Below are 10,819 nucleotides of genomic sequence, written 5' to 3' on the forward strand. Positions count from 1 at the left end.
TCTTGCCCCGCCCCTGAGGATCCTCTGAAAATCTAATCTACCATTCATATCCTACGGTAGACATATATAATTATATAATATATATTTATTAACTCTTGAGGTTGTCATCTTGTATCATAAGATTCATTAGGATATTTGTCATCGTGGCATAAGAAAGAGATCCTTATGGTAAGTAATAGTTCATGTTAAAGTTGGAATGTCTTCTACTGGATCTCATAGTTCATTATTGTGCCTGTGCCTGTATTATTGATTGGCTCTGATTGGTTCTAAAGTCATCCTCAAGCGGTGTATGTGATCTTGCCCCGCCCCTGAGGATCCTCTGAAAATGTAATCTACCAGTCATATCCTACGGCAGACAGCCAGAGAGTGTAGGAGGAATGTATATAGAGTGCTGTGTTCTCAAGTCAATACATATATTTATTAACTCTTGAAATGGTCACCTTGTATCATAAGATTCATTAGGATATTTTTCATTGTGGCATAAGAAAGATATCCGTATGTTCTAAGAGTATCTAAGATTTTCAGTTTTTCCTATAGGAAATACATTGGTCCTAAAGTCATCTCCAATGTTAGTTGTTTAATATTCTGTTGGCTCTACTATAATGTCTATAGTCTGGCCACACCCCAGAGGATCCTTCTAATCTTACACTAACCAGCCAGGAAGGGTCTGGGGATTCATAAAGATTGTTTATTAACTTGAAAAAAAAACAAAGAATATCAAAATTGAAATTGTAAATGAGACTCTTTGGACCCTAGACTTCTGTAAGATCTGTAAGCCTCATTATTGTGTCTGTGATCTGGTTCCGCCCCTGAGGATCCTCACCAATATAATATGCTGCTCAAATCCTACAGTCGACAGGAAGAGAGGCCAAGGAGGATTGGAGATGGATAGAATAGGTTTTCTCCAGTTACCCTACATAGTCTAGAGCCAAATTTTTTAGAAGGTTTTTTTTTTTGTTGTTTTTTTGTTTTGCAGCATACTTGTACTTTAGTAATTGGGATGGAGCTGCAATTACAGACACAGACCAAAAATGACAATTTTCTGGAGGAGAAAAGCTGATTCATTGTAAACGGTTGCAGTTATAAGTAAGTAAGATGGATGACACCCGCTAGTGATCTGGGCTCCACTCCTGAGACCTCTCAGAGGCAATTATAGGCAATTCCACCATATATTGTTGTTGCAATCTTTTTTTTTAAGCCATCATTTCGGAGGATCGCTCTGATTAGATGAGTAGCGAGTGACAGCTCTGCCCTCGATCGGTCACTTGCTTCACAATTTTAGACAATGTCCTTAAAGGTCTCCAGGAGAAGCTGGGGAACCAGGAGATTTATAAGGGTCTTCTAATTTCTAAGAGTCGTAGATGTTCAGCCGTCATATTACACCATGTGACCTTATTAAAGGGGCTCTCCTACCAAACTAACATATCTCTATCCCCAGGAACCACTAGTCAAGAGACAAAGTCCATCCAAAAACTGCCAAGACCGATGGGACATCTGGATCAGACACCCTTGTATTTACAGACACCGAGAAGACCCTTATTTCCATCAGACAGTAACTGCAGGACCTCGTTGCTATTAATTGGTGGTCCCCGCAATGCTTCAATACACTCCACTTCATCCGTGCATCATATGGGATAAAAAACTTTCCATAAACAAGGCCACAACTGTATATGTTAATTAGATATTCCCTAAAGTTCAAGACCACAAAGCCGTGTAAGACTGATTGTATGTTTCCTCTAATTAACGGCAAACATCGCCAATTAAATGTATTCTCCGGAGAACGTGACATCATATTATTTATTAATATTTCACATTTATTCTTTTTATTTTACTCCATAGATTGGAGCCCTCAGACCGAGCACAGACAAAGCGATGCTTGGGGGGAGTATAACAGCTAGAGGGGGTTTGGATATCAAGTTCACGCCATGATCCCCATCCATGATCCCACCGCTGCCATTTATAGGCTGATTGTCAATGCTTTTTTCATAAATCAGGGTAGAACAGTTAAATATATTGGACAATATAATCCTTCAAAATTTTTTGGATTTTATCATCCAAATTTTATGGACATGTTTAAAGAGGACCTGTCACCCAATTTATCGGCACTAGGAGCTGCTTACTAAAGTGCGCTCCTCCTAGTGCTTGATCAAACGCCGCAGTGTTACAGTGATAGCGTTACCAGAAACCTCCGGTAATGCTATCAAACACTGCGGCGGAGTACAATGTAATCATCGGACAGCTCGCAAAGCTGTCCGATGTATTCATGAGGGGGCGGTCCGAGGCGCTGCCTCTTCCCCGGACCGCCCCACTCGCTCCATAGGCCGGCAGTGACTGCTGCGCGCTAGGCGGCAGTCACCGCCCCTAGCCACGCCCCAACCGCCCCCTCATGAATATGTCGGACAGCTTTGCGAGCTGTCCGACAATTACACTGTACCCCGCCGCAGTGTTAGATAGTGGTATCGGAGGTTTCCAGTAACGCTATCACTCTAACACTGCGGCGTTTGATCAAGCACTAGGAGCTGCGCACTTTAGTAACATCTCCTAGTGCCGATAAATTGGGTGACAGGTCCCCTTTAAACATGTTCATAAAATTTGCATGATCCTTCAATGATGGGAACGGAGCGTCCAACCATCTAATATCTATGGGGTTGTCCCCACCCTCCCCTGTTGGCAGATATGACGGACAGAAGGATGAGGCTGTTGGATTTTGGCCCATTGGTCACCACCATGAACATTAGATTGTTGGCCAGTCCAATAGAACTAATGGGTTGATCCAACATTCATCTAATGAGTATAGATACTTTGGGCACGAGTAGGACTTAGAAAGTACTTTGTCTTGAAGATGGTCATCAAATTCTTAAAGCTTTGTTTTAGTATTTGCATCTAATCCCTTGCGTTGAGATGTTCGCTGACCAAACATCAAGGGTGACCAAGTACCGGGACATTCATAACGTCCCCTGTTGTGTGAAGTTATCTTTCTACCAGCGTTGTCATAGTCAAAAACAGGAATTTTTTCATTCCTTAGAACTTTCCTCTATTGTAGCTGATCGTTGTATCTTGCGGCTCTCCAACATTTGACCAGTAGGGACAGATTCATGGTATAGGATCGATAAACAAGTCCTATGACCTGACCACGCACGGTGGTATTCTTACTCCTGGCTGAGATGATCTATTATCCAGCCCTGGAGGTAACTTCACATAGAGATGGGAAGTCTCTAGATGAACCTTTCTTAGATCCAGGAGAACATGCAAGGGCTTTGAATACACAATGTAGGCTCTTAATAGCAGATGATTCACTGAACATCTGATGACTTGCACTGGTCATGTAGAAGCTCCTCGGCTCCCCTGCAGCCCGCTGTATGTTTAGCCTCCAGTTACTATGAATTGGTTACAGTCAACGCCAACAATTAGGTTTTTTTTTATCCCCAACAGCAATGGACAGAGGACAATTGACTTCCCTTTACATGTATCTGGGCAGATATAGGGTCATCGGTCCTGACTGTACACACACTTATAGGATATTCTATAGGTAGATTTATCTGAGGAGAACATTGGGATCCAACTCAAGGATCAAGCCATCCTTCCGTCATCAATAGGAAGGGATTGACATGGTCCACGCAGGAGTGTTTGAGTGTTGGGATGTGGGAAGTGTCCATTTTTTCTTAGGGGTCTCATATTAATTTCAGCTTCTACACAAGAGGTCTTCATGCCACCAGTATTAACGCTAGCAAAAACCCCCCTCCAGTAAGTGGGCACCGTGGGCACCGTGGGCACTCTTTGCCTTCTACAAGATAACTATGAGTATACCCACTAGAGCAAAGCAAGTAGTCGCATCTTGCAGATAGATGACATCTCGCAAGATTGTCTCCCTAAAATATTTCATTAGTCAGACATGAATACATGACTAATATGGGGTGACGCCAAAGCCAGGAGCAGGGTGACGACAGTGAAGAGGTTAAAGCTTTTACTGCATGGCACAAACACTTCAGATCCCACTCATGCTTATGGAGGTGATTAACCTTTACATATGTAGCGTAGCAACGTGCTGGAAGCTCTGCCACCTCATTTTTAGCTTTGCTCTCTCTTTTGGTGGCACAGCGATGGGCACCTCGAGCATGGCACCCACCGGCTGCCGGCATCTCATGGCGCCCGGAGATGCTTTATTGTGTGTTGTCTTCTTGTGTAGTGTTTATAGCGCAGATGTAAAGAACAGTTTGCAGCTCGATCCTTCTGCAAGAGAAGCTGGAAAGCGACTATCTAGTGCCCTCTACGCTCCGATGGGGGGTACGGCAGGCACCAACATCATACACTGGGCTAGTCAATGGGGAGGACGGCTACGAATAGTAAATAGCTTGGGGGTAATTATATCAACAGGTGCAATCTCATGCTAATGGAAACATACAAAGGAAAAGCAAAAATGCACAAGAACCTCCTCCGACTGAAATACAATGTAACAATCGGGTACAACAAGATACAATGTGTGGAGTAAGAATCCGGAAAAATAGAATGTAGGTAGAAATATATTGTATCAAGGGCTACGGGAGGCTTAGATATCAGACGAGAACAAAATAATATAGAATACAACATATAATATAAAAATGTGTACAAATAAATAACATAATAAATAAAATCTGAAATATAATCCTCCTCCGATTATATCCAATGTGTTGAGCTTAGATTATTCTTTGTCTGTTATTGACTCGTCTTCTCTTCCCAAGGGTTAATGAAGAATCTGCACAGCGTCTAGTTAACCCTTTACAATAGAGTGTAAAATTGCGATGCACTGGTGGCCACACAGCGTCTTGGATACATTAGGTTTCATGGCGTCAAGTATGTCCCCCCCCCTCCCGATCCTGCAGAATGTGACATGAATTAGCAGCGTCCAGCACAAACCCCACGTGCAAAGCTAATAATCAGAGGCTGAAATTGTGCAACAATACATCACTTCTTCCTGATGACTTAAATCACGGCATCACCATTCATGTCAATTTCCAAGCCCTGGCCCAGAATGCCAATGATTTTATCCACATCCATCAGGGCCAATGTTAGAGAGGGAGAGACGGAGATCAAATTGTCGCTTCTCAGAGAAGAGAACATTTCATCATCCCAGGGTGATTTACATCATTTCATTCCCCCCATTGAAAACTAAATAGCTGCCTCCCGAGACAAGAGGCTCCGACCAATAGATAGAGGGAGATAGTATGAAGACCTCACAATCGTCTCTATGTGATCTAATCCCCACTACAAGTCCCAGCATGCCCTGCCTACGCCTGCCTCAGAGACCGCGCGCCCTCCCCACCCACTCACAACTCAATTAAGGGAGTCTTTTATGGTCAATGACCCCGAAAATCACCATTTACAAAGACTTTTTTTCATCTTCCTCTCCATATAGAGACGCTGCATGGGTAAATGTTATGACATTGCTCAATAGAAATGGATGCATCGCAAATGATCTCCAGCTCCGAGCCTCGCCACGATCAATGCCATGATGCCTTCCAATGCCATTGAGACTTTATGTAAATTTGTCTATTTTGGCAGCCGATGGGGGAATAATTCTGCATTTCAATGGACCCATTGAGTAATAATGAACAGTTTGACACTGGCTGGTACCATATAACCCCCTGCACCACCAGACGTCATGGACCTGTCAATAGCCTAAGGGACTAAAGCTTCCAGGTAGGAAAACGGCCAATTATAGTGAATTGGGAATAACCTGAATTATAAGAGTTGGGAGGAAAATCCTTATTTCTAGGGCTTAAAATAGAGCAGAAAATCCCAGCGTATCTCGGAAAGCTCTCAGCCTTTCCAGGTGCAATCACAAGACATAAACTCACAGTGAAAATTTTCTCGCCTTTGCTGGGGCTAAATCGCTTATCGTGTATTAGTCATTTGGAATGTAGGATAGCACCGGATCGTGGAAACCTCAGAGCTATTAGTCAACTCTCCAATGGGAGAAAAACCTGACCCCTCAATACATGAAGATCCCATTACTGATCATAAGGGGGTCATCTACGTGGTCATCAATGACCAGACCAACTCAATTTTTGGTTTTTTTTAATGAATTTCAGCTCCTTCCAGCTATGACCTGCTCAACAAGTCATCGTAGGGATCGAGGAGCCAAGATCTCTGATGGGATTTAGGGTATCAACCTCCTATAGATAGAAAGTACCCCAGATATTTCCACCCACCTCTAACCCCAGAATTTATCCCCCATTTTCCCATCACTTCTATCAGATCTGAGAACCTTCGATGCCTCCAGCATTCAACCACAGGGTCTTTGGGGGGTTCTTTAAATCCTATGAACGTCCAACCACATCTTGTCTCCTGGGCTCAAATATGAGTCTGAAGTCATTGATATTCTGTCCTTTTACGCCCATGCCATTTACATTTTAATAAGTAAATTACAAAGTCTGGGATTTTTTTTTTTTTTCGAAACGTAATCAGATAATTTTATGATTGGAAAATATGAAAAGGAAAAAAAAAAAACCTTGAGATGAATGAAGTAAATGTTCCATTAGCTCCCAGGAGCTGGGTGATTCAGACAAGGTTACCTAATAATTAGCCACCCTGATTAAGTCTTGCCATAGACGTCGCGATGCCGGAGCCCTATGTAACATTTAAGGCATCAGTGATGCAGAATGGATACATTGGCATTCTAATGTCTTGGCTGATAAGCAATGATTAAGGGAGCTATGAAAGGTCATTACAGAGACAATCAGCCCTTAATAATGCGGTGAAGGCACCTCGGCTCATCTATTAGGGGAGAGAGACGTTTAGGCACTATTATGATAAGCAGCACAATGTAAGAACATGGCAAATGTGGAGGAACATGTAGCGCACATCCTCGTCAAATCCTAGAAAAAAATAATGTCAACATGAAAGATAACCCCCATTGGGTTAATCAACTCAACTCCCATAGTGCAAACATGAGCTCCGGTAGCAGGGGTCTACCGGCGACCCACTGTGTTGATAGAACTTTCTCTCCCAGGGACCCCGTCTCTCCAATGCACCAGTCTATATTACAGCTGGGACGGTGGATTATTGAAGGACTGATTTATTTATGACGCTATAATACTCCTTCTCAAATATTCATACATTTATTTTCCTCCAATTTCCCGGGTTTTCCGCGTGACGGGACAAATATGTTGCTGTTTCTCCTGGAGAATCAGGTGGGGGATGGAGATGGAGATGAGGGATATACAGTAAAAGTTGATACTTTCCTAGAAAATGAGAAATGTGCATTGCATAGCCATGAGAAGATAACGTCTAACCGGGGCATTGACAGGATTCGAGGCGTCTTAGCCCAAATCCAAGAAGCCAAAACCGGTGCTTGAAATCCAACTAATCCAAGAATAATCTAGACTTGGTCTTACCTTGGCTTTTCTGCTGCTTGATTTCCTCTTCTGCTTCTAAAGCAAATTCCAGGTGTTAAGTAAGTAGCCCAGTACCAGCCATATCCTCAGCAGCACAATGACCAATTTGTGTAAAGTCTTCAACCCAAGGAACGTGCTCCTCACAAGGAATAGATATTAGGAAGGAGAAGAAGAGCCTTAAATGAAAATCAGGTGCAAATCCCCAAACCAAAGAAACCGTTCCGTCCAATGACACCAAGTCTTCTCCGCAGACATTCACCCAAGCTCTTCGACAAGATGAAAAAATTGGCTTCCCGGAGAGAGATGTTTGTTTGCTTAAGATCCGCCGCTATGTCTTTGCCCGTCTCTCTGGTATCTTCAGTCTCTCTTTTATTTTTTTTTTTCGCTACTCTGTGAATCTAGATCCAGTCCTTGTAGCCAGGGGCTGCATTAAGAATTACATCAGGCTTTTATAAGCTTTCCAGATCACACATTAGAGTGAGAGAAAGAGAGCGAGAGAGAGAATGTGTGTGTGTGGGGGGAAGAGAGAGTGAACGGAGAGAAAACCCGAGGAGGGAGGGAAGGCAGAGACAGAGCGAGAGGCATGGATAAAATGCATCAGCCACACACAGGAGGGAAAGTAAACTCAGCGCACAATAACTGCTCCCCGCTCCGAGCCGTAGAGGATGGGGAGGAGGAGGATGATGCCGCTGCTGGATCGGGGTTGGGGGCTCTTCTTGGCAGATGCAGAACCCAAAGACAAATGGAGGTCTTTCCCATCCCCAGGATGAACGTTCCCACTCCGGACACTGTGATTTGGGGGGCAGGATGTCAGAGCCCCCGTTCTTGTGTTTTTACCGCAGTGCTCGCACCACAACTTTCCTACAGGATAATAACTAGGGAAAGATCTGGAGACATCTGCCAGTGCCGGGGAGTTACGGACACTTTAATGGTGGGAAGGGATGGAAGACGCGGCGCCCCCTCTACTTTAGCGAGCCCCCTCTGTGTGATTAAGTGTTCTCTACAAGCCGGAGGTTACCATGGTGACTGCACACAGCCGCGCGCACCTTATAGGCACCTTGGTTTTCTCTCTTTGTCCCTTTTTTGCACCTGAAGCTTCTAACACGAGTTGACACCGGGAAATCTCAGCAACAGAGAACCAATGAGCTGTGCCTGTAGCTAAGAAAGAAAGACATGTGTGTGCCATAGGAGGACGGCACTGCTGGCATTAGCCCTGCTCTTCTCCGGGTAGAAGGGTCTGGAGGGGACATATAACTGGGGAAGGGGCTCAGCAGGTTGTCAGCCGCTTGTCTCGTCTTATGCAGTTGGGGCTCATGGAGGGTTAAATGCAGAAACGAGATCTCAGCTCATCCAAGCTCAGGACAGATGTCCCTTTATAGCCAAAAGCTCGGAGTCTGAATCAATGGCAAGCCTTAAAGGGGCAGGAGCCGGGTGACATCTCAGGGTGGTGGCAGCTCATTCTGCGGCTCATTGCAGACCATTATGTGTTTAGACGAGGGAGAAGGAGGCAACAGACAGAGAGCACAGAGGAATTTGCTGTTTGCATGAAGTCAGATTCACTGCGCTTAGGTCAGAACTAAGAGAAGTGCAATGGAGAGCACCTGACCCCATCTGCTGCTACTGTATCGTCTGTAACCCACTACTGACTCCCCTGCACCGTGACTCCCCTGCACCGTGACTCCTCTGCACCATGACTCCTCTGCACTGTGACTCCTCTATACTGCTGCCTGCACTGTGACTCCTCTGCACTGTGACTCCTCTGCACTGTGATTCCTCTATACTGCTGCCTGCACTGTGACTCCTCTGTACCGTGACTCCCCTGCACTGTGACTCCTCTGTCCTGTGACTCCTCTGTACTGTGACTCCTCTGTACTGTGACTCCTCTATACTGCTGCCTGCACTGTGACTCCTCTGTACCGTGACTCCCCTGCACTGTGACTCCTCTGTACCGTGACTCCTCTGCACTGTGACTCCTCTATACTGCTGCCTGCACTGTGACTCCTCTGCACGTGACTCCTCTGCACTGTGACTCCTCTATACTGCTGCCTACACTGTGACTCCTCTGTACTGTGACTCCCCTGCATTGTGACTCCCCTGCACTGTGACTCCTCTGTACTGCTGCCTGCACTTTGACTCCCCTGCACTGTGACTCCCCTGCACTGTGACTCCCCTGCACTGTGACTCCTCTGTACTGCTGCCTGCACTTTGACTCCCCTGCACTGTGAGTCCTCTGTACTGTGACTCCCCTGCACTGTGACTCCTCTGTACTGCTGCCTGCACTGTGACTCCCCTGCACTGTGACTCCTCTGTACTGTGACTCCTCTGTACTGTGACTCCCCTGCACTGTGACTCCCCTGCACTGTGACTCCTCTGTCCTGCTGCCTGCACTGTGACTCATCAACTGTGACTCCTCTTTACTGTGACTCCTCTACTACACGCTGCAGAGACTGTCTCTCACTATAAGGCATTTACACACTGTGGTGACTGTCTCTCGCTGTATGGTACACGCTGCAGTGACTGTCTCTCACTGTATGGCATGTAAACACTGTTGTGACTGTCTCTTGCTGTATGGTACATAATGTGGTGACTGTCTCTCGCTGTATTGTACACGCTGCAGTGACTGTCTCTCGCTGTATGGCAATTACACACTGTGGTGACTGTCTCTCGCTGTATGACATGTAAACACTGTTGTGACTGTCTCTCGCTGTATGGCATGTAAACACTGTTGTGACTGTCTCTCACTGTGTGGCATGTAAACACTTTTGTGACTGTCTCTCGCTGTATGGCTTGTACACGCTGCAGTGACTGTCTCTCGCCGTATTGTACACGCTGCGGTGACTGTCTCTCACTGTATTGTACACGCCGCGGTGACTGTCTCTCGCCGTATTGTACACGCCGCAGTGACTGTCTCTCGCTGTATTGTACATGCTGCAGTGACTGTCTCTCGCCGTATTGTACATGCCGTGGTGACTGTCTCTCGCTGTATTGTACACACTCTGGTGACTGTCTCTCGCCGTATTGTACACGCTGCAGGGACTGTCTCTCGCTGTATGGTACACACTGTGGTGACTGTCTCTCGCTGTATGACATGTACATGCTACGGTGACTGTCTCTCGCTGTATTATACACGCTGCAGTGACTGTCTCTCACTGTATGGCATGTACACGCTGCGGTGACTGTCTCTCGCTGTATTGTACACGCTGCGGTGACTGTCTCTCACTGTATAGCTGTGCACTCTAGCTTTGAGCTGTCTCTTCCTCCTCCGGAGCCGCACTCTCCAGGCCGTGTCATCCAGGCGGCGCTGCAGGAGGGGTCCCTGCGGGAGCTGGAGGATGGAGTGAGCCTTTGCATGGTCCAAATACCATGAGGCAGGTCTCATCTGTTCTCATTTACTTCAAGCAGACAGGTATGAAGGAGTGACAAGCTTCTGGGTGACCCCCCGCTCC

At 45.8% G+C, this 10,819-nt stretch overlaps 1 protein-coding gene across 5 annotated transcripts in view; it reads right to left on the reverse strand.

Moving 5' to 3' along the window:
* The window catches only part of ADGRB1 (adhesion G protein-coupled receptor B1), a 460,553-nt gene extending 452,526 nt beyond the window's left edge, over positions 1-8,027 (reverse strand). For all 5 annotated transcript variants that reach the window (XM_072151085.1, XM_072151084.1, XM_072151082.1 and 2 more), the window contains exon 1: positions 7,374-8,027. The gene's annotated coding sequence lies outside the window, so the exon portion shown is untranslated. The remainder of the gene's footprint in view (positions 1-7,373) is intronic.
* Positions 8,028-10,819: the final 2,792 nt, after the last annotated feature.

Source organism: Engystomops pustulosus, chromosome 5 (genome assembly GCF_040894005.1).
Source record: "Engystomops pustulosus chromosome 5, aEngPut4.maternal, whole genome shotgun sequence".
NCBI lineage: Eukaryota > Metazoa > Chordata > Amphibia > Anura > Leptodactylidae > Engystomops > Engystomops pustulosus.